This window comes from Microtus oregoni, unplaced genomic scaffold (genome assembly GCF_018167655.1).
Source record: "Microtus oregoni isolate MIOR12 unplaced genomic scaffold, Mior012 000024F_ref0000369, whole genome shotgun sequence".
In the NCBI taxonomy this organism is placed as follows: domain Eukaryota; kingdom Metazoa; phylum Chordata; class Mammalia; order Rodentia; family Cricetidae; genus Microtus; species Microtus oregoni.
This window is the reverse complement of record NW_024543083.1, coordinates 19853809-19880779: the sequence shown is the minus strand read 5'-3', so window position 1 is coordinate 19880779 and position 26971 is coordinate 19853809. Positions and strand designations below refer to the sequence as shown.

Sequence of the window (26971 nt, the reverse complement as noted above, 5' to 3'; positions counted from 1 at the left end):
AAGGCATCACATAGTATCCTGTGTATGAGCTCTTAATTTGAAGCCCATTTCAGCATGATCTCGAACAAGAGAGAGAGAGAGAGAGAGAGAGAGAGAGAGAGAGAGAGAGAGAGAGAGAGAGAGAGACTATGCTGGCCTCTGTAGCTTTAAAAGTGGTCACCCATTCCGTCTGGACAATTGCCATAGTCACCAGGATGGGATGGCTTTTGTTCTGGTGGGATGTCCTAGGGAAGCCCGGGTGCAGTGCCTAGTGCCATCTGCTTCCCGCAGTCTTAGAGAAGTCAGGGCGGAAAAGTTTGAGGCACAAGCCCCTTTCTTGCTTCATAGGCTAAGGAGAGGCGGGAGAAACCCAAGGGAGGGTGGCAGAGCCAGCCTGGGAGGCGCGGTCTCCGTGAACGCGTGAGAGCGCGTGAGAGGGAGGGAGGGACACGGGGCGCGGGGCGCGGCGGGGAGGCGGGAGGGCGCCAGGACGAGGCAATGGTATCGGTGGCTGCATGGAAACCCTGAGGGGCCAGAAGGAAGGGAAAGGACCGGAGCCCAGCAGCGGACTGTGAAGGGAGGGGGCGAGGCGCAGGACCCAGAAGCTGGGACTAGGCTGAGGCCAGAGGGGCGGGGGCTTCGAGCTGCAGGCGGGTGGAGTCCGGGTCCCCAGCGCATCCCCACCCGTCTGTGCGTGGTGGTTGGGTGCCCAGGAGCAGAGCCGTGTCGGGACCGTCGCTGGATCGCCAGGCACCGGGCTCAGAGAACCGTTCTCCAGCAGGTAGGGGCGGCGACAGGGGATCCCTCGCATGGGGAACTTGGAGGAGCCTCAATCTGGGATCCTGCAGAGTGTGGAGTCCAACCTCGCAGGGTCCCCAGCGTCTGTCCCAGCTGCCATGGTGAGCGCTGGACAGGAGCGGGGTTTGGGGCGTGGAGAAGCGGTTTCTCTAGGTCCTTCCCAGTAAGGGATCGCAAAGACCCTGCCACCTTTGGGATATGGGGAAGAAGGCCAAGATCAGAATCCTTCTCCGAACTCTGGATCTATGCAGAAGGAGGCAACACTGGCAATTTGTAGGAAGAAGCTGCTAGTTGCCATGGGAGATGCGGAGCTGACACCTATGCGACCGCTCCTGGGGGGGGGGGGGGGCGGTGGGATGCCACTTCCTCCTCTTCTTTGGGCATGGAAAAGAGACTTGGGAGAACAAAGATGTAGGCAGGAGCTTGCCAGCTGGTGCCTCTCTCACTGATCCTTCTGACCCCTGGCCTGGACCCCATGTCAGCCCTTTGTTTTAGAGGCCAGGACGAAGTGAGGGGCAGGTCAGTACTTGCAGCGCTTGCCTCCCAGGGCCGCAAAGCCTGCCTTCCCGGGCTGGGTTAACCCAGCTGGGTTGGTGGGAGCTCTCCGTTTAACTAGTCCCCTGGATACCTTCTAAAGGAAACCCAGGGGATCTTCAGAGAGTTCTCTAGCTATGTCTACCTTTTCCGCACTTATGGTTCAGGATGGATTTGGAGTCAGTGTGATAAAAATCTTGCGTTAAAGCACTTGCCCCTTGAAGGGGCTATTGGCTGCTACAGAAAACATAAAGGAACCAGGTCAAGTGAGTTCTGGTTGTTGTTGAGAATGCCACAAGAGGGAAGGGTTAGAGACGGGGGTGTGTGCAGGTGTGTGTGTGTGTGTGTGTGTGTGTGTGTGTGTGTGTGTGGTGTGAAGCTTTAACCACTTTAGTGGGGCTTTCTTTGAGGGTCTTGGCAAGTCTCTGGTTTCTGCCCAGAGTGACAGTTACCCCACAATATTGCCGAGCGTGCAAGGCTCTTGCAGCCTTGTCATGCCTGTCCTGAAGCATTTAGCTTAGAATCAACAGTAGGCAACAAAGTCACCCAGGAGATTGCGGAACGAAAGCCGGGCTCGGGAATGGCCACGGCGGACCTGTCTGAGCAGAGTTCCTTATAGCTGCCAGGATTGCTTCCCCGTTTGCTCCCAGCACCTTTAAAAGCTTTGAAGGCAGTCTGTCCCCTCTGTAGGGAAAGAGTGTTCTGAACGCGTCAAAACTGTTTTAATTGTTCACGTTACTGATGCGTGTGATGGACAGTTAACCTTAGCGTGAATCTGAGGCCAGTGCACGTGGAGACCCATGTGAGCCACAGGATTTACATTCCATGGACTTAGTGGCAGCCAGGGTATATGTCATTGCTTTCTAGCCAGAATTAATACAGGCTCTATTGCATGCCATTAAAGTCATCTGGAATGTAATATTTGTTTACTAGAGGAATAATTACTTTAATCAAAATGTCATCTAGAGAGCCTAATGCAATGGTTAAGTTCATTTGGGTCCCGAGAGAATTGGGGCCGCCGTAATGAAAAGAGCTGATGTGTTCTGTGCACACTTACACTGAAACAGCTGAAGCGCCTTGCGTTGGCACTCTCTTCTGTAAAGACACCTTCTCCCCGCAGTCTGGGGATGCTCTAAGACCAGTACTCCAGTGGTTGCTACACTGAGTCATTAGTGTTATCTGTGGGCCATTCTGTACTGTACAGATAAAGGAGTGTCCACAGAATGGGAGCCCTCTGCAGGACACAGGCCTTCCTTCCGTAGTCCATGAGTGTTCCCGAAGGAGGCCACGTAAAAATGGGAGCATCTCTGAAGGAAAATTGGCTGAATTCCGCTGCATTCATGTGCAGAATTCCCATGGGACTCAGACATGCATGCTTGTGTTTGTGCATGTGTGTATGCAAAGCTTGCTGGGAATGAACGTGCTCACCATCACCTACACGTGTGGGGAGAAGAATTGCACCAGACCTGGGCCAGTGGGGAAAATGGTGTTGCTCTCAATGAGAGCCTGTGTCTCTCTGAGGTGTCTGCCCTTTGCAGGTGTAATCGCGGGGCGAATAGGGGCCAGTGACATTCAGCACATAAAAAGGAACTCTCACGGGGATTGTCTGAGGCTCCTATTCCACTGGAGAAGCCACTAATCCTCGGAGGACTTGGGTGGTTTTGTCGGTTTGTTTTGTGATTGTGTTTACCAGCTGGATATGTGCAGAGTTACTGAGTCCCACTTTCCAAGTCATCCTGGTGTGTTAGAGTTGTGGGGAGTGGGAGGGGCTTGCTGACAGGGTCCTGAGGGGAGAACCGGCAGTAACTGGATAGAGTTAGATAGAATGGGACGTTGGTCGTTTGCCTCCGCTGTCCCAGGCATCCTTCTGGTCACTCCCTTTTAATAGACTCTGGTCTGTACACGGTGCAACTCAGGTTTTCTCAAGATTTCCACTGTGCTAACGTGAGCATCAAGAGGACAAGGAAGCTGTACTGACATAATCCAGCATAGAATTTGGTCTTGTGAGTGAGCAAAAATGCTAGGTCATAAAAGCAAGAGTGTTTCACCAGGCACCAGGACTGTCCATTTTCCCAGAGGAGCTGAAGGGCCCATCACAGGGACACCTCATTCCCTGATTTGCCTTTATATCTAAGATCTTCCTTGATCTTCCTAGTTCTCATACCTGTGAAGCAGGCCATGTGTGGTCATTAATTTCAGATTCCCTGATTCCAACCTCTGAATCCCATGCCCTCTCCCTTTGTAGACTTCAGCCAGGAACAATGAACCACTCTGTTGGGGCTGTGAGATGGACATGGCTTTCTCTGCTTCCTTCTTCAATATGCTTCCCTCCCATGGATTCCTACAAGAGCTGAGTGGTGTGGGCTACCTTGTCATTGTTGGTGTGTGTGTGTGTGTGTGTGTATCCTGTCTCCAAGGCTTCTTTGTCTTCCTGGTCTCCCATCCTGCCACGGAAACTTCTTCCTAAGAATTAAAGCAATGTTTTTAAAAATGAAGGAACTAATTGGCCAATCAACTTGTGTCTCAATATCATGGGCATATGTATTCAAAGGAATGAGCCAAACAGTGTCTTTCAGACAACATATAGTTGTTAGGAAATATACTATCAGCTCTTCTGCAGCATTTCCTGGAAGTGTGCTGGGAAGGCTTTAAAAGTGACATACTTGGATATGTCGACAAGGGTAGACTCGCAATAGTTTGCCTTCATGGTTAGCTTGACTGGAATAGGACACTCATAGGGTATCCCTGTATGTTGGCAAGGCCATTTCCAAGAGTTAACTGCAGGCCAACCCCCGTGTGCATGCAGGCAGTAGCATCACCTGGGCTGGGTGCAGTGAATAAAACCAGAAAAGTTAGAAGTCATTCTCTTCCCAGTGCTTCCTGATGTATGCCATTTGCTGTAGAGCCTTCTCCATCATGATAGGGCTTCTTCAAACTGTGAGCCCACGTGAACCTCTTATCCCCTAAGTGGCTTCTTGTCTGGTGCGGTCAGAGTGGGGATGAAAACATTTACACGTGGTAAGTGATTGAAGCATGCAATAACTTGATTCTGAAGAGAATAGAATACACAATTCAGGTGGAGTTTGGATTCCCTCATGGTGCCTGGGAAGGACAGGATTTCCCTCGTGGGACCTGGGAAGGACAGGACTTCCCTCATGGGACCTGAGAAGGATAGGATTTCCCTCATGGGACCTGGGAAGGAGAGGATTTCCCCCGTGGTGTGTGGGAAGAACAGGATTCCCTGTGTGGTACCTTGGAAGTTCAGGATTTCCCTAGCTCACTCCAGGCCTGCAGCCTCAGACTCTGATGATAGGACACAAATATCCCTGGGACGTTTTCCTGTGAGATACCTTTTATAAGCCACTGAGTCTAAGGAATGTAAGCTGTGTCCATCTGCTTGGGGTCAGCTCTCCGTCCTGCTTAAGCAAGGGCCTGTAAGGATTTTCTTAGATGGTAATTCTTGTTACTATAATAACCAGGAAAAGTTGACAACACACCAGGGCATAATTCAGAGAATGTTTAAATTCACATTATGTAATTGTAGCCTAAAATAATTATACACAATATTAATAATTTCAAAGGCATTGCTATATTCCAGTAGCAAGCTAACACTGTGATTTCTTTGTGCCTTTCCTCCTTTCCTTCATCCTTATCTTTGTGTCCCTGTGATCTTTCTTCTTTCCTTCCCTCCTTTCCTCCCTCCTTCCCCCCCTCCCTTCCTTCTTCCCTCCCTTCCCCTCTACCCTTCTCTTTCTTTCTTTTCGAAAATTAGGAGTTTGTTTCCATATTTAGCTAGGTATATATAATAACATACACACAGGATTTAAAAATATTACACATACACACACATACTCACATGCACACACACATACTTGTGCACACACTCACACACACAGAGACACGCACATTATCTGACATATATACAATTTTGCTGACTATTAGAAATAAACCGGCCTGGTGCATGTAAGTTCTACATAGTTCAAGCCTCAGCACCCTGCCGCCATCTACCTTTCTGAGCCCTGCGTCTCCCCCTCTACTCCCTGCCCCCCTGCCTCCCTCCCTGTCTGTCTCAGGTTGGCTCTGTGACCTCCCCCTTTTGTCCTCTTGCCACCCCTATTCTTGCTCCCCTCATTGCCTTCTTTCCTGCTGCTCCCAGCACTGCCTGCCTGAGTCTCCGCCCTCCTTGTCCCCACTTAGTCAGTGACTCTTTTTTGTCTTCAGCCTCTGTCTGTCTACAGGACCCTTCCCTGATGCTGGGTACAGCACCTGATTTCTGATACACAAAACAGACCCCGCTTTCTCTCGCTCTGTGTTGCTGTGTTGTGGGTCCATAGTTCTCTCGTTCATGGACTCTGTTCTCCTTTTTCCCTCCCCCACTTTTTTCCCCATCAGTCATGGAGACACCAGCGTTTATCTCATGAATATTGCTCAGATTAGTTTTCCCTATTCTGACCTTCCCTGGCTGCCCCTATCTAGGCTTCATCAGTCCCTGCCAGGGCTCAGGAACCAGACCCTCATCCATCTTCCCGTTCTACTCTTCCCCTCCGAGTCAGGCTTACAGTTGCCACAGTGATTTGTCTTAAATGCAAATTTGGCCATGAGACCACTTGCTGAAGGGCTGCAGCGATTTCTGGTTGCCCACCGAGTAAGCCGCAGGCTCCTCTGAGCTACGAAGTGTGTGCCATTCATCCACACCTCCCGTGTCTATCGCCTCTCAGCTCGTCTATGTCGCTTGAGCCATGTCCTTTGCTTTATACAGTGACTGGACTGGCATGGTCTCTACAGAGACCTTAGCTTTGGTGACCCCTTGGTACTCATTCTCTTGGAAGCTGGCTGTGAGCATCCTTTAACTCTGTTCAGCACATCTTGCAAAACACCTTCTTGAAACACCCAGCACCATCTCCGTTCCTCTCCCGACCTCTCCATGTATGAGAACATCCTTGTCTATAAACTTGGAACTACTAGGTTGTGCTTCTGTGCTGCTTTTCCTGTTCCATGATCATCACTTCCTTTCTTTCCTCGGTTGGGTGGGTTCCTTGTGTAGAGGCGACAGGTGTGGGCATTAATGGAAGGAAAACAGCTTCCAGATCGTAAACCTATCCCGAAAGAGTCCAGCACCATAGCCTTGACCTATGGGGCCCCTTAGATTGCAAGGCTATCCCAGAATAGTCCAGCCCTGTCGCCTTGATCTATGGGTCCCCATCTAACATCCTGTTTGCCTCTACCCTCTCTGCATCATCCCAGATGCTGCAAGTGTTTCTGACTGCCTCTAGTTTCTGCTTCACATAGGAGTCGGCTTCATTTTACAGGCAAGAAAAGTAGATCCCAGAGCCCAAGGAACTCTGGTCACACGGCTGGTTTATCTTAGCATCACACCTGTATGACAATCTCATATTTAGCCTGTGCTCTTACCAGCCTTTAAGAGTAAAGATAATAACGTCCTTTAAAATGTCATTCAGGCTGGGCGGTGGTGGCACATGCCTTTAATCCCAGCACCCAGGAGGCAGAGGCAGGCAGATCTCTGTGAGTTCAAGGCCAGGCTGGTCTACAGAGCGAGTTCCAGGACAGTCAGGGTTACATAGAGGAGCCCTGTCTTGGGAAGGAAAAAAGTACCACCTGGTGGGACGACACGTGACACCAGCAGGACATGTGTGGTCTGTGAGTTACTGATGAAAAGTCAAGGCACTCACTTCGTGCAGGAGACTCTGGGGTTAAAGGTGAGCGCCACTGCTGCCCAGCCTTTGTCTTTGACTTTTAATAACATGACTTGAGTGTGTGAGCCACCTGGGGTCGTGCTGCTGTGGTCTGTGGAGTTTCTTGAATCTGAATGTGCAGGTTCTAAGATTTCAGTTACCTGTAGTTGATATTTCTTCAAGCCATCTTCTCTGCCTCTTCTCATTTTTTTCTCATCGGGACACTCTGGGATGCCCACCATGCATATAAAGTCACATTCACTGAAATCATAAAGTCCCCTATGTACCCTTTGCTTTCATTTAAGATGCTTGTTTTTGCTGTTCTGACTCAATAATTTAAATGGAATCAGTTAATTGATTTTTTCTTGCTTCACTCACCTGCGCTGAACTCCTCTAGTGATATCTTATCAAGGTTTTATATTCTATTTTATCTTTTCTTATCATTTTTTATTGACATTCTCTTCTTATTCAATGTATGGTTTCCATAATTCTTTGACTTCCAATCTGTGTTCTGTTTAAGTTCTTTGAATTGTATTCATTGGCAGGTCTCTAACAGATACCTATTTTTGTGGGATTGTTTCTGAACAGTAATCTTACACCCTTGTTTGAGCCCTGAGTCCCTGCTTCTTTGCATACCTTGGAGCATGTTTTTCCCTAAAACTTGGGTATTGGAAAAACTAACCAACATTTTCAGTCTTTGTGGACTGACTCCTTTGAAGAGAAGACCTTCCTAGTCTGGTGGGTGGTGGGGAATGCTGGGGCTTCTCTTTGCATGGGTATATCTGCATGGTGATTTTTTAGTCAGAGAGGCTTTTCTGTTTCCTTTTTCTGGAAATCCCACACTCCTGCTCCCTCTAGTGCCTTTCTAAGATGGTCACAGTTTTCTGTTATGATCACTAGAAGCCATATTTGTTACATTCTGAATGACACCCAATGATTCAGGGCATACCACTTTCATTAGCAGCCCAAAGGGGTCTCTATTCTCCTGTCTCCTGTTTCACTAGTACCATTTCACGCATTGGTATTCAGTCAGATCTTTGGCAAATGTTCCAGAATGTCAACAGTGACCTTATCAGATGTAGTTGCCAATCAAATGCAGGGAACTTTGAGTAAGACAAGACCTGGTCAAGCCAGTTAGTTGTAGAGCAAAATTGCCACGGGCCAGCATCACCCTTGAGACACCAAAGACCCATGCTAGTGAGACATTCTTAGGAGAACAGACAAATAAATGTGGTGACTTCAGGGAGGCAGTAGAGCATTGCTCAAGACCAAACTATGAAGAATGAAGAGACAGAAAGACAGACCCATATGTACATCAAGAACAAGACAGTGGGGCCGGGCGGTGGTGGGGCACGCCTTTAATCCCAGCACTCGGGAGGCAGAGGCAGGCAGATCTCTGTGAGTTCGAGACCAGTCTGGTCTACAGAGCGAGTTCCAGAACAGGCTCCAAAGCCACAGAGAAACCCTGTCTCGAAAAACAAAACAAAACAAAAAAAAAAAAAACAAAAAAAAAAGAAAGAAAAAAAGGAACAAGACTGTGCATGCAACTCGAGCTGCCCTGCATGGGGAAAGGCTGCATCCACACCGACAAGAGGATGAAGGTGTTTTAGTCGCCTTTCCATCGCCGTGATAAAATAGCATAACGAGGGAAACATACAGGATAAGTTTATCTGGGTTACGATTCTGGAGCATTAAGGTGCATATGGTGGAAACAGCAGGCAACAGGTGGCAAACATGGAGGTTAAACCTGAGAGCTAACAGCTGAGGGCTCACCTTGAACCACAAGCACAAACTAGCAAGGAGGGACTATGAATGGCAGGAGGTTTTGAACTTCCAAGCGTACCCCCAGTGATGTACTTTTCCCAGCAAGGCTGCACCTCCTAGTCCTCCCCAACCAGTGCCGACAAGTGAAGACCAAGTATTCCTATAGCCAGGCTTATGGGGGAATCTCTCTTTCAAATAAGCACAGAAGGGTTTGTGATTGGTAGCATAATACAAAGTACAATAGTACAGACTACAGATGAACCGGAAAGAAGGGGAAGCTGCAAGGCCTGTGCATCTATATTTACACATTGGCATACAGTACTGTGCATGTGCAGCTGTGTGCAGTCTCTGTCTGGACAAACGGGGGTGGCAAGACCATGGTTTGTTATACAACTTTCCCCATGATGTGGTGGCAACATGGTGTGGGGGAAGTTGGTCTGACTCAGCCTCCAGAAGTCTGTGGTATTTGGTTGAAGTCGGTCAGCACACTGGTGAGTTATTCTCTAGTAGATAAAGCATAATTTGAAACCTGGAATTTTTGTAGGTTGCAGAAGGATTGTCACAATTATTCCTTACATGTGTGTGTGTGTGTGTGTGTGCATGTACATGTATCATCGCATACATGTAGAGGTCAGAAGACAACTTGTAGGAGCTGGTTTTCTACCTCTCCCATGTGGGTTCTAGAGACTGCACTCACATGGTCAGGCTTGGCAGCATGTGTCTTTACCCACTGCTTCCCTCAGACCTCTTTTTTTTTCTTGTATTGAGAAAAGGAAAAAAAGTTTCCCCCTCCTCTCAGCCTCCCATTCCCCCCCCCTCCTCCCACTTCCCCCCTCCCCCCACTCCTCTCCCCCTCCCTCTCCAGTCCAGAGAGCAGTCAGGGTTCCCTGCCCTGTGGAAAGTCCAAGGTCCTCCCCCCTCCGTCCTGGTCTAGGAAGGTGAACATCCAAACTGGCTAGGCTCCCACAAAGCCAGAACATGAAGTAGGATCAAAACCCCATGCCATTGTCCTTGGCTTCTCATCAGCCCTCATTGTTCGCCATGTTCAGAGAGTCCAGTTTTATCCCATGCTTTTTCAGGCATAGTCCAGCTGGCCTTGGTGAGCTCCCAATAGATCAGCCCCACTGTCTCAGTGGGTGGGTGCACCCCTCGTGGTCCTGACTTCCTTGCTCATCTTATCCCTCCTTCTGCTCCTCATTGGGACCTTGGGAGCTCAGTCCAGTGCTCCAGTGTGGGTCTCTGTCTCTATCTCCATCCATCACCAGAGGAAGGTTCTATGGTGATATGCAAGATATTCGTCAGTATTGCTATAGGATAGGGTCATTTCAGGTTCCCTATCCTCATCTGCCCAAGGAACTAACTGGGGACATCGCCTTGGGCTCCTGGGAGCCACTCTAGGTTCAAGTCTCTTGCCAGCCCTAAGGTGGCTCCCTTAACTAAGAATTGTGCTTCCGTGCTCCCCTATCCAGCCTTCCTTTATCCCAATCATCCTGTTTCCCCAAGTTCCCCCCATCCTCCCCTTCTCCCTTTTCTCTCCCCATCTCCCCTTACCCCCATCCCACCCCACCCGCAAGATCCCACTTTTCTCCCCGGCAATTTTGTTTACTTCCCATAGCCAAGAGGGTAACTATATGTTTTTCCTTGGGTTCACCTTCTTATTTAGCTTCTTTAGGTTCACCAATTGTAGACTCCGTGACCCTTATTTATGGCTAGAAACCAATTATGAGTGAGTACATCCCATGTTCATCTTTTTGGGTCTGGGATACCTCACTCAGGATAGTGTTTTCTATTTCCATCCATTTGCATGCAAAATTCGAGAAGTCATTGTTTTTTACCACAGCGTAGTACTCTAATGTGTATATATTCCACACTTTCTTCATCCATTCTTCCATTGAAGGACATCTAGGTTGTTTCCAGGTTCTGGCTATTACAAATAATACTGCTATGAACATAGTTGAACAAATGCTTTTGTCATATGATCGGGCATCTCTTGGGTATATTCCCAAGAGTGATATGGCTGGGTCCAGGGGTAGGTTGATCCCGAATTTCCTGAGAAACCGAAACACTGATTTCCAAAGTGGTTGCACAAGATTGCATTCCCACCAGCAATGGATGAGTGTACCCCTTCCTCCACAGCCTCTCCAGCAAAGGCTATCATTGGTGTTTTTGATTTTAGCCATTCTGACAGGTGTAAGATGATATCTCAAAGTTGTTTTGATTTGCATTTCCCTGATTGCTAAGGAGGTTGAGCATGACCTTAAGTGTCTTTTAGCCATTTGAACTTCTTCTGTTGCCTCAGACCTCTTTAATGAACACTAGGACACCATAGAGAAGATAAATATGTCATAAGTGCATACCAGCAGCATTAGAGTTAAGATATATTAAGATATCTGAAGACAGACTTTTATGGGCCGCATCGGCCACCTCTGAACACTGTAGGTTTCTCAGTGTGATGACCGTGTTCATAAATGGAACAATGGAGGATTGGTGCACAAGCTGTGTCTCATCCATTTCCGAGTGAGTCTGTTCCTGAGTACATGCCATGATGTATGTTCCCTTTTATTGCTCCTAAACATTGAGGGCTGTGTCTGCCATGACTGTGGTATGTTATCACATCTCTCTTTCCAGGTCTGGGTACACAGGTGTAAAAATGCCCACAGGGAATGTACCCAGGAAGTGAGAAAGAGCACAGAAAATGAACACTTTAAACGAATTAACACTGAAAAAGATCTGAGCAAGTTGATAGATATTTGGGGCCAAGCATAAAAGGTAACTTGTCAGGAAGAATTGTCACCTGCAGCTGATTCCTTCAAAATATCAATAGTACAAACTAAAAATGTCAAGGACTCATCTTGAGAGAACATACGAACTAGATGGTCGCTCTTTGGCTGACCCCCAACACAGTGAACCACATCAGCCTAGCGCAAGCAGAACACACAGATGTAGTAATTAGGGGTGGCGGGGCTGCGTTCCCAGCACCCAGGTCGCTGCTCGGCTTATGCCCGAAAAAACAACACCCAAACTATATTCATTTAAACACTGCTTGGCCCTTTAGCTCTAGCCCTTACTGGCTAATTCTGATATCCCGATCAACCCATCTCTAATAATCTGTGAGAACCGGTCTTACGGGGAAGATTCTAGCCTAAGTCCATCCTGGGTCGGAGCTTCATGGCCGTGCATCTTCCCTGGAGCGGGGAGCATGGCATCCCTCTCTGAGGCATCTGCTCCCCAGAGAAGAGCTGTGGAGTCTGAGCTCACTTCCTCTTCCTCCCAGCGTTCTGTTCTGTTTACTCCTCCCACCTATCTTCTAACCAATAAAATGGGCCAAGGCAGTTCCTTTATTAGCCAATGACCTTCCTCCACCACACAGAGGGCTGTAGACATCAGGGTCAGAGGCTCGGACTTCTTTGATGAGTCAACCCTTAGAGCCATTCATTCATCCTGGAAAGATCATTCAAAAAATTAAAGATGTTTCAAAGTGGAATACATTCAGTGAAAATAAACTCAAGTGGTTACAGCCCTGAAAGGGAAGCATGGATGGTTTTCCCTGGAAAGAATAGTATCAGGAAAGTGGGGAAACAATGTATCTTTCATGTAGAGAAATGACTTTGCCCATAAATGACCTTGGACCAGTGGGCTGGGCAGAGGAAGATTGTGGGTCTCATAAGTCAATGTAAATTTGACCTTAAGCATTCCAAGTGAAGAGAAAAAGGACCATCGGCTCAGGGGAGTGTGCCCTTAAGGAACCGATGTCTCCCTGGATGTCCGAGATTCTGAATATAGATGTCATCTCCATCCATTGCCCTTTCACAGGAAGTGGAGCAGAGCACCGTGTTCAAGAGGGAAACCCCAAGGCTTCTCAGCTGCTCTGCCCACAATATTCCCCTCTGTGAACAGAGAAGCCTTCTTAGTCCTAAATTACAGCTTTTCCTTGCATATGCAGTGTGGCTTGGACAGTCATCCCTGCCTTCCTCACAGATAATTACTGTGTGCAAAGGGATAAAGTCAAAACAAAGGAAGAGGCAAACATGGATTCTTCAAAGGAGCATTGCTCCAAAGTCACAAGGCTGAGAATAAACTGAAAGGTCATGGCTTCTTTAGAGTCTTACTACTTTAAGGGGCTGTAGAGGAGGCTGCAAGGTTAAGTGTACCCACTGGCTGCTCTTCTGGGGGACCTGGTTTGATTCCCAGCACCCATGTGGCAGCTTCCTTCCATCTGTAGCTCCAGATCTAGACTCCAAAGCTCTAAAGGACCTGGATGGGAGTGTATTTAGTTGTCTGAATTCCAAGGCCTTTAGAAATTTAGCTATTATCTTCTAGAATTAAAAATCTCTGTCAGGGCAAGGAATACATGCAATCAATGTCCTTGAGAGAAATACTGGCTACAAGCATTTTCGAGCAACAATGCAATGAAAATGGTTCAAATAGAAACCTCCTGCCATTTAAGTGTGTTCCTATTTCCAGGAAATCAGTGGGATAGTAAGTTTATTTAACCCCTGCCCCCCCATCATTTTGCCGGAGGCTGGAAGTCTAGGTTCCACACAGGGGAGCACAGGGTAGTTTAATCTGCATAGCAAATGGCTCCAGGTCAGTGGCCAATAACAATTTGTAGAAGATGGAGGTGTGGGGAAGCCAGCACTCTGTGGAGTGCACCTGCTTGGTAAAAACCTGACAGAAGGGGGAGTCTTCTGTAGTTTAGAAACTAGTTTCCAACTCTGTCCTGCCTCCATCTCCTTCCCTCCTTGCCCCATCGGCCTCTTTTTTCCCTCTTCTTTCCCCCACTTCTGACTCTTTCTCTCCTCCCTCTCTGGTCCCTTTACTCTTGACTTTCTCATGCGGGCTTTTTTTTCAATTGTTCTCTTCCTTGTAAAACCTCATGCCTAAACACACCAGTTGCTCAAGTTGTGCCTCACACCTGAATTCAAACAACACAAAAGGGGGAAAGGTTATTCCCTTGTCTAAGCTAAGCAACATTCATTTCATGGGGAAGCCAGATCCCCTGCCCATGCCACTACAAGACAGATGAGAAGTGGGAACAGCTGTCTCATGCTCACAATTTCAGGGCTCATTCACTTATGCCTGTGCCAACAAGGTTGGTTCTGTCATGCTGGCCAGGCAAGGTACAGGGCCTGCTCTCTTGAGTACAACATCCATTTTTTTTTTTTTTTTTTTGGTTTTTCGAGACAAGGTTTCTCTGTAGTTTTGGAGCCTGTCCTGGAACTAGCTCTTGTAGACCAGGCTGGTCTCGAACTCACAGAGATCCACCTGACTCTGCCTCCCGAGTGCTGGGATTAAAGGTGTGCGCTACCACCGCCCAGCTACAACATCCATTCTTGAGACAGTCTTTGTGAGCTCTTAAAGCAGTACTTAGGCTAAGTACTTCTCCTCTGTCTTGTGGTGGATGGGTGGGAAAATGATGCCCTCTTGCCTACCCAACAATGTCTGAGGCAGAGGACAGAGCTGTCCCTGTGGTCATAAGAGTGGGAGAACTATGTCTGACCCCCACCAACTGCAACACTCAGGAGAACGGGCCCTGCACCTCACCGTACACTGCAGTAGAGCCAGTCCTGTTAGTGCAGTTGTGGGTAAGCCAGCCCCAAAGTTGTAAGCATGGAAGAGTTGTCACCATTTCACATCCGGTGGACCAACCTTACAGTTTTTCAGGCCCAGTGTCAAGGATATGACTCGGCCCTCCCCGTCACCCACCCCATCTATAATCTGCTGGAGCAGATGAAGGTGAGGGGAACTGACCCAGAGACCCAAAGCTGCAGGATCTCCACAACACAGGGCAATAACACAATATCCAGGAGGAGCCCTAGTGAGGGAGGACCCAGCCTTGATAGGGGAGTAGAAACCAGAGGCCTTGAACCAGGTCAACGACTCTCTTCAATGAACACTTGCAAGTAAAAATATATGGAGAAAGAAGTTCACAGCATTGATTTGTGTCACTCTGCAGCTTCCATGATGTGATTTTTAAGTTTTTCCCCCCCTTTTGTTTTATTCTTTTTATTTATCCTTTTTTTCCTCTTAAATTTTGTTTTATTTGGGGGTGTCCAGGGGCAGAGGGTAGATGCGAAGGGATGAAGAAATGAATGGGATCAAGATACATGATGTAAAAAATATGAAGAGAAAAGATCTTCACCAATCAGACAGAGGTCTGATCTCCAAAATATACAAAGAACTCAAGAAATTGGTCATCAAAAGAACAAATAATCCAATGAAAAAAATGGAGTACAGACCTAAACAGAGAACTCTCAATAGAGGAATCTAAAATGACTGAAAGACACTTAAGGAAATGTTCAATGCCCTTAGTCATCAGAGAAATGCAAATCAAAACTCTGAGATTCCATCTTACACCTGTAAGAATGGCCAAGATGAAAAGTACTGATGACAACTTATGCTGGAGAGGTTGTGAGAAAAAGGGAACACTTCTGCATTGCTAGTGGGAATGCAAGCTGGTATAGCCCTTTGGATATCAGTATGGTGATTTCTCAGAAAATTAGGAAACAACCTTCCTCAAGACCCAGTAATACCACTTTTGGGTGTATATTCAAAGGATGCTCAATCATACCACAAGGACATGTGCTCAACTAAGTTCATAGCAGCATTGCTTGTCATAGCCAGAAACTGGAAACAGCCTAAGTGTCCCTCTACTGAAGAATGAATAAGGAAAATGTGGTACATTTACACAATGGAGTACTACACAGCAGAGAAAAATAATGGCATCTTGAGTTTTGCAGGCAAATGGATGAAGCTAGAAAACATCATATTGAGTGAGGTAACCCAGATACAGAAAGACAATTATCACATGTACTCAATTATAAGTGGTTTTTTAACATAAAGAAAGAAAACCAGCTTGCAAATCCACAATCCCAGAAAACCTAGACAACAATGAGAACCCTAAGAAAGACTTACATGGGAAGTAGAAAAAAACAAGATCTCCTGAGTAAATTGGAAGTATGGGGACCCTGGGAGAGGGTAGAATGTGGGGGAGGCAGGGAGGGGAGCAGAGAAAAATGCAGAGCTCAATAAATTAAAAAAAAGCAAAGAATAAATAATTAAAAAGAGAATGGATGTTGTAACATAACAATGAGAATTCTATAGGCTTCACAATAAAAGCCAGGGACACAGCATCGGGCTGCCATCCACCTGAAAAGAAGGGGCAGTCAACAGAAATCTTTAATGAATAAATAAATTAAAAAAAAACAAAGTGAAACACAGAGCACAAAGAGTTCAATGTTTTTATATATTAATATTGCATCTGTCTTACAAATTTAAATGTGTGTATGTGTACACACATAGGGCTTCAGAGAGGACCTCTGTGTCTTTCTCCATCACTCTCTGTCTTGTAGCCTAGGGTTAGGGTCTCCTACTGCCTCAGGTTTACTCTTTAGACCAGAGAGCTCCTGGCATCTGCCTGCCTCTGCCTGCCAGTGAATGCAGAGGTCACAGGAGTGCATGGCCACACTCAGCTTTTCAGGGTGCTGGGGAATTCATCTCAGGTTTGCAGGTGTGCTCAGTAAGCACTGTTACCCCTAAGCCATCTCCAAACCCTGAGTTTTAATGCTACTCCTCTTCTTTTTTGTAGATGACATAGCCTTATATAAGGCATGTCTAAAGACTGTGTAAATACTGCTAAACAGCTGTTCAACAGTATTACAAGATCAAAACAGAATAAACATGCCAATCTTAAGACAGAAAATGAAAAGCCAGCACTGTTGCCACTGCCGGCTCTGCTCTTTGAAAAGGAGGCTTACCAAACAGCCTGACCTACCAGAGGGTCAGGTAATAATAAGAAATCACCAGGAAATGAAGTAAAGATGAAAGAGCTGTGCACTAAACCACAGCAGGACAGAATGGAGAAGCTAAAGGAATAGAGAAGCAGCAGATGTGAACTCTGCTTACTTTTTCCCTATTTTTATTAATGTTTCTAATTAGAAAATGTATTATTGCTACATTGTGTGTAGACAGGTTTTGTCCCTACCAATCCTGCAGCTGTTCAGTCCCAAAGAAATATACCTAGACTTATATTAATTATTCTCTGTTTGGGCTATTAGCTCACATTAATATCAACTAGCTCTTACAACTTAAATTGACCCATAATTCTTGTCTTTGTTAGCCACATGGCTTGTTACCTTACTCAGTGCAGCGTTCTCATCTTGCTTCCTCTGAGTCTGGGTGGTGACTGCAGACTGAGCCTTTCCTCTTCCCAGAATTCTCATACCCTGGTTGCCCTGCCTATACTTCCTGCCTGACTACTGACCAATCAGCTTTTTATTAAACCAATACAAGTGACAAATCTTCATAGGGTACAAGAGCATCTGCCCACAGCACTTGTGCCACATACTTCGTCCTTTTTTTTAAAATTAAGGATATATTTTCTTCCCCACATCTTTTTTTTAAATATTTATTTATTTATTATGTATACAATATTCTGTCTGTATGTCTGCCGACCAGAAGAGGGCACCAGACGTCACTACAGATGGTTGTGAGCCACCATATGGTTGCTGGGAATTGAACTCAGGACCTTTGGAAGAGCAGGCAATGCTCTTAACCACTGAGCCATCTCTCCAGTCCCCACATACTTCGTCCTTATGCTCACATTCTCCCCCTTTCATGGTGACTTTTCCTGAAGGTCCTATGCCCCCAAGTAGATTCCCCTTCTTTAGATTACACGCATTCTGTTGCCGTGTAACCACACCCCCTTTCCTCTCCATTTTCATGGAGCCCTTTCTACTTTCACAGTCATTCACATACATGTGTGTGCACACAGGCACATGCACCACACCACAGAGAGATAGAGATTCAACTCTGACCAAACCTTACCTTTTGACTCAAGACTCTAGTCCAAGATTCGTTAGTTTATAAGATAATAATTTACTATAATTTTTAAACAGTCTGTCATAAACAGACTACACATTGAAATATCATTAATATAGTCACCCAAACAAGACATGAACAATGATACCAGTTAACAAGCCAACACATATGAGGGAAATCTTACAAGGCTCCAGGAGGCCAGGCAACATGTATGATAGTTCTATGAATACTTTGGAGATGGAAGAGGAAACAGAAAACAGAAGAAGCAAATTGGCTTCTAGATGAGTGGCTTAAGGGAGAATCAGTCCTCTCTAGAGACAAGCTCCTTCTGGGTGATCTGATCCCAAGTGGTCAGCCTCCAAACACATGTACCCACGAGGGGACTCTGTCAGCTCTACACACATGTCTGCTATATTAGTCATACACACATATACACCAGCAACAAATACAAGGTTATGAAGTTGAGACAGAAGGAATTAATGAAGGAGAGAGAAGAAGAAATGATAGAAATATAGTATTCATGTAGAAAAGTTTATAAAATTTCCACAGAATTCATTCTCTAGCTTGGTCTTTCTGCAGCCTTCCTTTGGTCCTCTCCTGCTCTGGAGAAATCACTCACTATTGTGCAGTGATGTTCTGATAGTGGGAGGAGATCAGTCTGAGCTGCTCAGTGTGGTGAGAGTCCAGTGTGTGATGTATCTGCATCTTCACTGTTACACCAGTAAACATGGGCTGCAAGCATAATCCATCTGCAGAACACTTTACCTAAAGGAAATTCAGTTTCCATAGAAGGAAAAATGTAGGAGACCATGCCTTTTATTATCTGAATTTTAGGGATTATTTTTAAGTTCTTCATTGTGAATAGGAAGTTTCTTATAGTTTAACAACTTGTCAGTAAACTTCTCATTAGGTGGAAAAAGTAGATTTTCTTTCCGAATTAGAAAATTATGGCGAATTGAACACGATCGGTATTTGTCAGAGAGATAATTAGCTAATAAAATCCATAGACAATCTGAAATGTTTTCACAATTCATTAAACAGCGAGGGGAATTTAAACTCTCTTCTGTCTCGGATATGTTTAAATCAATAAACGTTGAACTTTCTGCGGTACGGTTACATACAATCTGAAAGTATGCCTCCCAAGAGAAAGCCTGCATTCATTATCAGGGGCAAAGCCTTGGCAGTGACCGTTTCAGACCATCTGCCTGTGTGCATCCTCCAGTCTCTCTCCCAGTGGTGACCAGCAGTAGAGAAGTCAGGGACCTGTCCTATTTACCCTTGGGGTGTTGGACTTGGGGAGCTCCTATTGTCTTGTATTCTCTCCCTTTCTCCACCCCTTCTTCCTGCTCTGTTCTCTTCTCTCTTGCCCCCTCTTCCTTACTTTGCTTCTTCTGTTTTCTCCTCCCTGTCCAAAGTAAAACTGTCTCGCATGGGTCTCAGCCCAGCTAGGAAGGAACAGACTGGGTGAAACCCTAGGGCAGGAGGAGGGTGCAGCCCAAGAGGGTCGTGGTGTATTCCAGGTGTTGTTCTAGGAGTGGGATCCCCGCACGGGTGAGGGACAGACAAATGCGCCCTACAGACAGAGTCTGAGTATGGAGTTTATTGAGATAAAGGGAATGGGAAGGAAGGAAGGAGAGAGAGAGACAGAGAGACAGAAAGAGAGAGAGACACACACAGAGAGAGAGAGAGAGAGAGAGAGAGAGAGAGACAGAGACAGAGACAGAGACAGAGACTGCCTCCTCAGAGAGAATGGCAGAAAGAGAGAGGGGAGCAGACAGAGTTTGTCTCTTAAAGGGACCTTTGCACCTCCACACAGACTAGGACCCTGGGCTGATCAGGGTTCAGCTTGGGTACATCCTGCCAGATGGCAGGGCAGGCCAGCACAATGCCTGACTCCTAACACCAGGAAGTGCGGTGGACACCAGGTCAGCAACGCAGGGAGAGAGGACGTGGTGAGACAAAGATGCAGAGGTAGCTTCTGAGAGACCCTGCTCATTTGTGTGGCGGCTACGTGGAGATTATATGAGACGCTGTGGTTTACTGACATGTCTTCTTGTAAATCTGTGTTGGATCATGAGTAGAGCAAATGACTAGAACTTTTAAATTGGATTTCAACTTCTTTTAATTACCTGCAAATTTCCATCTACAGCAGTTATCTGCAGAAGAAGTCTCCTTCCTTGATCCCTTCGGCTGCAGGCATAATAGCCTGTAATATAAGCGTATAAGCGTCCTAGGTGTCTGTGTGCTCCTTAACCCCCTCACCCTGTATGCAGCCCGCTGGAAGGCAGCCCCATTCACACTGCAAATTGTCTTCTGTGTGCCTGACAATTTGCCCTTGAACCTGGCATGCAGGACCTTAAGTAGTTTTTCTTACAAATGTAATTACAGTTAATGATCTGTTTTGTAAATACAACGGCTTTTCCTTTCCCTGGGCTGAATTTGAATGTGAAAATAATTAAGAAAATAAACGTGAACTTTACACATCTCAGAGAGGTTCCTATTATGCATATCTTACACTTTGTTCTAAATTTATGTTAATTTCATAATTATTGAGACAAAAGGTCTCAGACTTCCTTAGATTTGTGCAAACATTCTCTGGAGACACAGGGGATCTTTTCTCTCTGCATTTCCCCCAGCCTTTTCTTCTCAAGGCATTGTTTCCTGTGTAGTAAACAGCTATTACTTTCTGAATACAAAAGCAAAGAGGTGGAGAGGAGCGTAGACCTCACCGCGGCATTGTAGCAATGGCCCTGATAGTCTAGAATGGGCACCCTTTTTTTAATGTCCCCCTTGGGACAGTGTCTCACTATGTACTCTGTTTGTCCTAGAACTCACTGTGTAGACTAGGCTAGCCTCAAACTCACAGAGATCACCTGCTTCTTCTTCCTCCTGCTGGAATTAAAGGTGTGCACCACTACACGTGGCTAGGATGGGAGGTTTTGAAGAGCTTGTGACACAGGTCAGGACTGGACAAGTGTCCCTCTCTGTCCAGAAAGCAAGAATCCTGTGATCACACGTTCCAGCAATGTGCGGCAAAGCACACCTCCGGCCTCTGCTCATTCTTGTTTACTTCATTAATGAGCAGATGGGCACAGAAGGAAATTTCATTTAGTTTCTGCTTCGTGTCCACGCATGGATTTTAAATTGTAGTTTAGCAACGTATCCAGTCTGTATGGTAATTTATACCGTAAATTATAGACAAAAAGGCTAGAACCTAATTTTCATGGCTGCGTGGATTTCCTTGGGCTCCGGTAACAGAGTGCCACAGACTAGGGGGGCTTCCGCAGTCTGAATGTACTATGTCACAGCTCTGGGCGTTAGGTGTCGGAGCTGAAGGAAGAAGCATGGCTGGCTTCTACTGCAGAGAGTGACTAAGACTCCATCCAGCCCTGTTCCGCCTCATTCTGGTCAGCTGTCTTGGTGTCCAGTCTTCATCTTTGCGTCCTATTCCTGCTGAAGACATTTCTCCACCCGGAAGGATGTGTTCTTGCTGGATTTAGAGAACACTGATTAGCACGTGGTATCTAAAACAGCTGCAATGGCCCTGTATCTGAGTAAGAGCAAATTGTAGGATTCAACGCTGAAACTTTAGAATGGGAAACAGGATTCAACCCCCACAACCCACATCACGCAAAGCCCCCAATTGGTTTAATTTGGCAATGAGACGTAGCAGCCACCTAGTGAAATAAATACAGGATGCAATGAGGTCTCTGGGGCAGTGGTCATGACAGGTGGAGGGGGGTCAGGGCTTTTCATGGAAGAATATGTACAGGAACTTGAACACAAGGGTCAGACTGGCACACTGAAAAGTAAGCCGAGCTCTGTAAGCAAACTCACCTCTCTCCCAGAGCCCTCTGCTCCACCAAGCAGTACAGCTAGAATCTCATCTCTGTTCTGTTGCGACCACCTGCTGTCAGACAGGGAAGTTGCCAACCCCAAACTACAACAGGGTGACCGTAAACTCCTTGGAGGGATGAACCTTGAGTTGCCTTTGACTTGGCGCTTCTTATGAAAAGTGGAAACGGCTGAAGAAGGGGGGGGGTTCCTTCTCTCAGTTCCCAGTCCTTGAGCCTCCTCATCAGTCTGTGATTTCCTTCCATATCGATGTTTCCTTCCTCTCCCATGGGCATCTATCGTCTGACTTTTGATTTAACTATGACTAGATCTAGGACATAGATCCAGCCTCCAGCTGTGCCCCACACACCTGCCTTGTAGCGTTTTTACAGCTCCTTGTCCAATTCATGGCTTCTGGATGGCTAGAAAGGTCAGTCAGTCTGGAAATGCAAATGGACATCCATGAATCAGTATGCTCTGGCTAGGGTTTCTGGACCTCATTGGGAGCCAGGGAACCCCAATTGTGGCAGATCAACTGCTCATCTGTTTCTGCCCTCTAGAAATAAGCCCTCAAACCCAGTTTTGTCAACAACGCTGACTTCAGACATCATCAACATTGTCAGGAAGCAAAATCACCTGAAACAGAAACCCCCTGATCAACTCTGCAACCTCATTCTTTAACCTGGGTGGGCTTGAAGGACGCCTACCGAGCACACAGCTGTGGGGCTGGGCCAAGTCCACATCAGAGAGTTTACCTGCTAACGAGGTTTTAATGATAATCCTAGAAATAAAGGCGGGATACTAAGGATTCTTTGATTGGATGTATTGTACTCCGCTTACATTATCTAGAAATTTAATTACTGTTAGTCTTTCACACATTTTTCTGGGTGTCTTGCCTGAGCAAACAATACCATTTCTTCTCGTAAGCCTGGCAACAGATGAGGCTGGCTCCCCACCTCTCCACACTGAGATCTTCAAGAGGGTCTGGGGAGGGGATGGCAGAAGGCAGCTGGTGACTGCAGAATTAATTACAGATTGCTGCTCTTAGAAGTGCAGACATGGGTGACCACCCTCTGGTGACAGTGGCAGCTGCTCCTGCCCTCTTAGGTTCCCAGTCACTGGGGAGACATTTGATTCTTTTCTTTGGGAGCATATGTTGCAAGCTTTGAACACAGGAGTTTGGCACAGATGTTGTGTTAGGAACCTGCACGCCTGCTTTTGTCTCTAGGACCTATCACAGGAACTGTTAATTCACCAGCTTGAACTTTTTGGTAAAGACGTGTGTTTCAAAAAAAGCCAGCTTACATTCTGTGTGACTTAAAGCAGGAAGCTTCCAGAGAGGATGTGATGGGCCTTTCTGTTAATATTGGGTCTGAAATGGAAGGAAAGCAATATTCAAATTCAACCAGAGAACTTCTGTGTTTAGGGCAACAGTTTTGTGGGGACAGTGCCCCCCCCAATGCTGATTCATTGATGATCTAAATGAAATTGAATTGAGTATTCTAAGAATAAACACACACACACGTGAGAAAGTTCAAGATGATCATGGCTGAACTAAGGGAACCGTAGCGTCTTTAAAAATGCAATTGTTTTAGTATAAATTATAAAGATGAGAGAATGGGTTTGATAACTTTAGGACGAGATTTTGCATATTGATCACCTCATAGTAAGAGTCACACATTAATAACCCCATAATAAATTTGTGTGTTAGTTCCACTTTCTTTACTCAACCTGCCATGTTTGAGCTTTGGTCCAAATGTGCCATTAATGGGTGTGCTTGGTGCCCTGTCCACTCTGTTTCTGCCTCTGGTGGTCACCACACTGAGTCGCCATCAGTATCCCCCTCTGGCATCTCAGTCCCATCCTCAGAAGCTGAGCAGTGCCCATGTTTGAGCTCAGAAGAGCTGATAAACTGGAGACTTGGACCTTTCTTCAGCCAACACTGTTCTTGTTCGCTAGCTGACAAATAAGGTCAAGTTGTTGAGTTTGGATGAAATCACCAACCCCTGTGAGGCCACAGATGGCAAGATAATTGCCAGGAGGCTGGTGCATAAAAACCACCACCTTTGACAGCGCGGCTCATGCTTTCATCGAACAGCACGGAGCAGCACGGCTTTCCAAGACAGACCTCTGCAACTGCAGCGGTTCACAGTTAGCATGTGCAAACCAAGGCTTGGCGTTTTGTCACTGAAGGAAAAGCACTGCTTTCATCCTTAGCAAGAGGAGTTCCACAAGATATTCAAGATTGACTGACAGGACACAAATGCAGTCTTCAGTGTGGTAAAAATTACCAAGGACCTTTCACCCAGCTTTCCTTTGTTTTGAGTGTGTTGCAGGGGTTGGGGGTGAGCACACACAGTCAATTAGATTCCCCATCCCTAGCATCCAGGTGTTTGGTTAGTGAATAAAAGGATGCAGTGTGTATAATTTCCTACAAATTCCCATGTAGGACATCATGTCACGCGGGTTATTGCAGGGGTTCACAAGAGTTGGGCATCTGCATTGTCTAGTGTGTGACTGCCTAGCCATTGTGTGTGAAGTGGCCTTTCTAGCCGCCAGACTTCGCTTTGTATGTTGGTTTGTTTTGTTTTTGACTTTTTGAGACAGAGTTTCTCTGTGTAATAGCCCTGGCTTTCCTGGAACTCAGTCTGTAGACCAGGCTGGCCTCGAACTCACAAAGATTCGCCTGACTCTGCCTCCCAAGTGCTGGGATTAAAGGTGTGCGTCACCACCGCCCAGCCTAACTGTTAGTTTGTAACTGACTCATTCCCTACATGAGGATCAGGGGGTGTGGGCACCCCAGCTCAGAAATCTTTCCACTTACTTGCCTCCTCCTTTGGAAGGTATTTCTAGCTTTCTTCCGGGCTTTCCAGCACTCTCTCTTGGCAGGTGTGCCAAGGACAGTACACACAGAATGTTACTTGCTGATACTTCTCCAATGCCTTGACACAGCTTGTCTCTGGCGTGAGCACCCCCACCCCTGACAGCTGGCTTTCTGGCTGTTGATTGCGTTATGCCTAACACCTGGAACATGGTAACCAGGCTACCCGAGAATCCACTGAAACAGGAAGACATGACAGTGATGGGCTCACACAGAGGTGAGGTTTAGCAGTTGCGTGGAACCAATGCTCAGTGGACTCAGGGCAGCGTGCGCCCTTGCTATTCAGAGAGATTTGTGATGGTGCAGCATTTTGTCCTATCCGACAACACCATAACCAGGACAAGCAGAGCATAGAGTCCCCAGGGAACAGACTCGGCACTTGCCAGATGGCACAACCTGGGGCTGTTCATTGAGATCTGAGGACAGAGTTTGGAACAACAAACATAAGATGTAATGCCAAGGAAAAGACAAGACTCTAGGGTGACGAGAAAGCATGGTGTCTGTCCTGATTAGATCTAGCAGGGCTGACGGGCACACCCTGACATTAGCTAGGAAATATAGAGTCCCCGATGATGCTCCCCCACGTCCCCTCCTTCCCCTCCTTTTACTTCATCCCACTTCTTCCTTTTCTCCTCTTCCTCCTCCTCTTCTGTCTTTCTCGTGTGCATGTACTTGCATGGGCATGTGTGTACTGTGCATGTATGTGGGCCTGTGTGTGGCTACCCGAGGTTGACATTCCATGTCCCCATTGCTCTTCTCTTCATTTATTGGGGTGGAGTCCCTGGCTGAACCCAGAGCTAACTGATTCTGTCTAGTCTGGCAAGACACTCGCAGAACCCAGAGCTCACCAATTCTGTCTAGTTTGACAGGGTCCCTGGCTGAATTCAGAGTTTATCACCACTGTCTAGTCTAGTGGGGTCCCTCACTGATCCCAGCGTTCACCCATTCTGTCTAGTCTAGCTAGTCAGCCTCACAGGAATCCCCATCCCTGAGGCCTCCTGGGTGTCAGGACTGCAGGTGACCCTCACACTTCCTCGACTTTTCAAGATTTATTTTTTATTTTCATTATGTATGTATGTAACATTATGTGTAAGTGAGTTCTGGTGCCCACGGCGGCCGGAGGCATCAGGTCCCCAGGGGAGCTGAAGCTGTAGGTAATTGCTAGCCACTGTCTGAGTGAAGAATCTGGGCTTGGTCACTGAAAGAGCAGGGAGAGCTCTAACCCTGTCCCATCTCACCAACCCCAGCCTGCCTGGATTTACACGAGAGCTGTGTGGCACAGACTTTCTCCACTGTGCTGTCTCTCAAGCTGACAAATACATTTTCAACCTTTCATTTTCTCCTAAACAAATGTGTGTGGAAAAAAAAAATAGAACTTTGTCAAAGAAAGGGGAGTGAGGGGGTGATGCCAGAAAGAGGAGAGCGGAGGGTCTGTCACTCTCTGCCACTCGGTTTAGCCTTCTCCAGTCAAAAGTCAATAGAGGCCTCAGGCACAAGAAACACCATCATTGTAAGCTTCCATGTTTTCTTTTAATTACTGAGCTATTCAAAACAGAAACACTTGCTCCAGGGAATTCTTTTTACTGACCCATTCCGACTTCAAATTTGGACTCTCTCGCTTCCACTGAGCCCATTCACCAACAGCTCCTGATCCTCAGCCATCTGGTTGCTGCATTTGGAGGTCTGTCCTTAGAAATATTTCCCTTGAGTTTGTCTGGTCCTCTGATGCTCCCCTGGCTTGAGGTCACTAGATTATTGGAGTGTGCAGGGTGGGGGTTGAGAGCTCTTAATATTCCAGCTCCTTACAGAGCATTAAAGAGCCTGGTTTTTTTTTATTTTATTTTATTTTATTTTATTTTTTTTAATTTATTTATTTATTAAGGATTTCTGCCTCGTCCCCACAACCGCTTCCCATTTCCCTCCCCCTCCCCCGATCAAGTCCCCCCCCCCTCATCTGCTCGAAGAGCAATCAGGGTTCCCTGACCTGTGGGAAGCCCAAGGACTGCCCACCTCTATCCAGGTCTCGTAAGGTGAGCATTCAAACTGCCTAGGCTCCCACAAAGCCAGTACGTGCAGTAGGATCAAAAACCCACTGCAATTGTTCTTGAATTCTCAGTATTCCTCATTGTCCGCTATGTTCAGCTAGTCCGGATTTATCCCATGCTTTTTCAGACCTAGGCCAGCTGGCCTTGGTGAGATCCCAATAGAACATCCCCATTGTCTTAGTGTGTGGCTGCACCCCTCGTGGTCCTGAGTTCCTTGCTCGTGCTCCGTCTCCTTCTGCTCCTGATTTGGACCTTGAGATTTCTGTCCGGTGCTCCGGTGTGGGTCTCTGTCTCTGTCTCCTTTCATCGCCTGATGAAGGTTAATATTCCTGAGGATGCCTATGTGTTTGTCTTTGGATTCACCTTATTTAGCTTCTCTAGGAACATGAATTATAGGCTCAATGTCCTTTATTTATGGCTAGAAACCAAATATGAGTGAGTACATCCCATGTTCCTCTTTTTGGGTCTGGCTTACCTCACTCAGGATAGTGTTTTCTATTTCCATCCATTTGTATGCAAAATTCAAGAAGTCCTTGTTTTTTACTGCTGAGTAATACTCTAATATGTATATATTCCATACTTTCTTCATCCATTCTTCCGTTGAAGGGCATCTAGGTTGTTTC

The 26971-nt window shown here is 46.6% G+C and overlaps 1 protein-coding gene across 1 annotated transcript in view; it reads left to right on the top strand.

Moving 5' to 3' along the window:
- Window positions 1-473: 473 nt before the first annotated feature.
- The window catches only part of Myo16 (myosin XVI), a 427263-nt gene continuing 400765 nt past the window's right edge, over window positions 474-26971 (top strand). The window contains exon 1 of the mRNA XM_041673988.1: window positions 474-760. The gene's annotated coding sequence lies outside the window, so the exon portion shown is untranslated. The remainder of the gene's footprint in view (window positions 761-26971) is intronic.